At 39.4% G+C, this 4,239-nt stretch overlaps 1 long non-coding RNA gene across 1 annotated transcript; it reads left to right on the top strand.

Moving 5' to 3' along the window:
• Window positions 1-390: 390 nt before the first annotated feature.
• On the top strand, window positions 391-3,672 carry LOC147162815 (uncharacterized). The gene is made up of 4 exons (XR_015097081.1): window positions 391-615; window positions 711-773; window positions 3,140-3,290; window positions 3,546-3,672. It is a non-coding gene; the product is annotated as an uncharacterized LOC147162815 (long non-coding RNA).
• Window positions 3,673-4,239: the final 567 nt, after the last annotated feature.

The following is a 4,239-nucleotide window of genomic DNA, read 5'->3' as shown; positions in this document are numbered from 1 at the left end:
CTTGACCCAAAAGTTTGAGTTTCAGACTTAATGAATTTAGTCGTTTTCAAACTTGAAGGAGCAACTGTACTACACACTAAACTGAATGTTTTTCTGCTTTCTGTCACTTTTTTTAGTATTAGAATAAATATGAAAAATCTTGATGATGTCTAGTAGGACATACTTATTGTGTTGTAGTCGTTGTAAGTTATAGTTTGTTGGTTTGCAGGCATTGTTCAACAGCTTCTATTACTCCTGAAACAACACTGCCCCCTTGAGGCAGTCGATAGACGGAACAACCGGCCTCGAAAGTCTCTTCCAAGATGCACGATCAGCTGCTTGCCACACTTGCGCGCGTTTCTTTAGGCTATTTTTATTTTGTGTATTTTTCCCATGTGACGACTTCTCCTTCACACCAACGGCAGTTCCTCCCCACTGTTTGCTTCGAGCAACCTTCCGCGGAAGCAGCCAGCTCGAGATCAGTCACATGGTGCGCGAAAATTCACTGGTGGAACCGCCACACAGACAGACGCGCCAGTGCGTGCTGATGCGTCAAGTGCGCGTGTCCATAGGGAAATTGCTTTGCGACCTCCACCATAAACCTCCATTATGCCACAGAAGAGCAAAAGAGACAAGGTAAAGTGTAGCCGCCCTCCTACCCCTCTCCTCGTTTTGTACACTGTATTTCAACTTGCTTAACTCGATTTGCTTTTTCTGTGTGTTTAATTTAGGACTCCACTAAGTCTGAAAAGACAAAAAAATCAGCAAGTGAAAATGGGCCTGCAGGTGATGATGTAAGTGTGGTGTTTGTTTTCTCAGAATTCACATTAGAAAAATATCACATTACCACTTAAATCATTAAAGCACATGACACAGAATAGGACCGACGTGGCGGGTCAACCACAAGTTACACCGTACAGATATTATTATTATTATTATTGTTGTTGTTGTTGTTGTTGTTGTTGTTGTTGTTGTTGTTGTTGTTGTTGTTGTTGTTGTTGTTGTTGTTAGGCCTAAGGCTCTTCTACAATATCGATCTCAATAGTTTCTTTGGGTGTTTACTTTTTGGCCTTTTTGGAAGTTGTTCCTATAATCCCGACTCTCATGTGGAAAAATACACCACAGATTTTTCAATTTGACTTGAACAATTGTTTCATTACATGATTGTTTTTGTGTCACAATTCACTGCCGTCTACGTGTTCAATGACATTTTGTCCTTGAGAAAGTTTGTCATGCATGTGACATCACAGCATGATTTTATGCCAACGTAGTCCCACCAGCCCAATGAGTGCAGGGCGGCATAATGCATTGTGTGGAGTTTGCATGCTCTCCTCCTGCTGGTGTTGTTTTTTTCTGAGTATTCTAGCTTCCTTACACATACCAAAAACGTAATATTGAGTCATCGAAGATGCTAAATCAGTACAGTATGGAGGCCTATGGGGGTCCGCACGCTGTAGTTTGCAACATAATTTTCACTTACAGTACGTCATATCATTTTTAAAAGTACATATGGTAACTTGTGTGCTACTGCTAATACAGTAGCAGGCCTAAGTTTATTTCTCCCCACCGTACCTTTGGGCTAAAAGCTCTGTTATGATTTTGACATATGATATCACATAAATCTGACAGCCCAGCATGAATTAAGCTAATTTTAATATTATTATTATTTTTTTTAAATTACAAAAAATTTATTGTTACAGAAATAAAGTGTTGGTTTTTTTTTAACAAAGGGAATATTTTTTCCTAAGTTTAGTCCAGCGGTCACGTAGCACTCATTGACAACATGAGTGGGCCTGTTCTAAAAATACCTAACGGGACATTGTGATTTTCTAGGAATATCGTAGAAGTGATCCTGTGATTTTTCTAAGAAGGTTATAAAGAAGTGATCCTTTGAAAATGTAAACACTGGCAGAGATTTATAGACATTTAATGCTGCATATTGATATTTATGTGTGTCCTAATTATTGTGGAAAATCAAAAACATGAGCTCTTTACATAATTTAATACGATTAGTAAGTGTGTATCAAACTGATAGGTCTTTGTACCAGTGGTGACACCTGTTTAATCCTACTTTTAAGAAAATATAGTTGTATTTTACTGTATAAAGGGCATTACAAGAAAAAATGTAGCCTGTTTTATATTTGCTTGTCAAAATATATATCTTTTTCTTTTTTTTTATTAAAGTGGAAGTCAAGTCAAAAATGTTCTTTGCAATGATAAGATCTATGTGTCCCCACTAGTCTAAACACAATGTTCTTCTTAATATTGTGCATATATTGAAAAATAATTAAAAAAGATGAATCCACCTGTTTCAACCATCCAAGGAGGCTGACATTTTATGCAGCACTGCCACCTGCTGTCGTCTAAAATTGACGTTAAAGTGTCCGCAAACTGACCTTGCGCTCTTCAAAGCTCAACAGTTTTTTCTGGGTTTGGTCATATGACGTTCACCAGGCGAGCCCATGGGCACTTTGACGACAATTTCACTCGATAGTAGGTGGCAGTGCTGCATAAAATGTTAGCGTTATTGGATGGCTGAAAACAGGTGAGTTAGTCTTAATTCTTATTCCAAAAGTGCAATATTAGACTCGATCTTAAACTTTAACTTTGTACTGTAATTTTGTCTTTCAAAAATGACCTTCATTCATTCTTTTAAGGTTACGTTTTTTTGTTTTTATGTTTATAAAACTGCAAAAATACAAGTTTATTTTTAAAATATTACAACTTTTTAAAAAATATGCACCAACTGCAACAAAGCAGGAGTAAACAAACCTCATCTTGCTCCAAAAGTGAGGTGGGTCCAGTTGCCTCACAACCCCATTGAGGACAAGTTATAGAAAATGGATGAATGTATGCATCAGTGCATCTGAGATCTCGATTATCATTATGATCTGATTGCTTGAGCAACTGCTTGACGTGTGCGACATCTCCGCCAGCTGGTTGCATTAGCCTGCCCGCTCGAGGTCATTGCAAACTCTGCCTCGAGATGAAACACTGTACAGTACACCGCAGCCGCCGATCGGATTCCCCCCTGCGGAGAACCACCCGATCTGACTTGGAGCGGAACTTGACCCTTAAGCACATCACCTCGCCTCCTCCCGTCTTCCTCTCAACATTGAATTACTTCGTGCCTTTTCTCCCCGATTGCTTGTTTCCGCAGGCCTCCAATAAAAAAGTACCTCCCGCCACTCAGCTGATGAGGATAAAGCAGCCGGGGTCGCACTCAGCTGTGAGGAGGGAGAAGAGGTTCAGCTCTTCGTGCTTCGCCCTCAGCGCCAACAGGGAGCTGCACAAACTGGATGCGCTCGCAGGTATGCTGGGTAACATACAGTCACTGCTCAATGGTCGTTACTTCCTTGCATTTCTCAGGTCCTCGTGCATGCTCCACTATATGGGCTCTTTGCACGAATATGGTCGCCATATATTCATAGCCATGCCGAATAAACTTTTCTTTTCAATAAAATGTTCTATGCACCCCCACTTGTATAAACACGGCATTCTGATTAATATTACACTTAGGGAATATGAATTAAGCAGCAAAATTCACCTGCTTTTATCCATCTCAGGGGGCGGCCATTTTTCCACTTGCTGTCAACTGAAAATAACATCAACAGTTGTCAGGTAGCGACCAATCATGGCTCACCTGTTTTCTGAGTATGGTCATGTGACGTTTGCAAGCTGGGCTGTGAAGCAACGGTGATGTCATTTTCAAGACGAGATTAAATAATTCCACATAATTGACCAAATTCTTCATTCATTGTTCATTTATTTCAGGCAGCAATCAACATCAACAAGATATCAATTTCTCCAAACACTACTCAACTAAACCTAGCCTGAAAAGGAGTGGGAGGAAGAAAAACTTATGAAATCCCACCCCCAATCTCATTAATATCAAACTTTGAAAACAAATATAGCTACTTTCCTACAAGCTTGCAGTTACCAAAAGCGTTTTCCATGAACACTGAAAAACAAGTGTATTTACAAACACAACTAAAACAATGTGTTTATTAACTAGCATGACATCAATTCTTATATCATTTAAAGGGAAAGTCAACCTTAAACATTTCTTGACAATATGTTATATGTGACCTCACAAGTCTAAACATGATATTCTGATTAATATTACATTTATGGAATATGAGCTATGAAGCAAAATCCAGAGGGCGGCCATTTTGCCACTTGCTGTCGACTGAAGATGACATCAATGGTGCTCAGGTCTCAGGTAACAACCAATTACAGCTCTGCTTCGGAAAACAGATG

The sequence above is a fragment of the Leptonotus elevatus genome, chromosome 14 (assembly GCF_054856555.1).
Source record: "Leptonotus elevatus isolate MCC_2025b chromosome 14, RoL_Lele_1.0, whole genome shotgun sequence".
Taxonomy (NCBI): Eukaryota; Metazoa; Chordata; class Actinopteri; order Syngnathiformes; family Syngnathidae; genus Leptonotus; species Leptonotus elevatus.
Note: the sequence above shows the minus strand (reverse complement) of the source record. Positions and strands in the feature narration are given on the sequence as shown.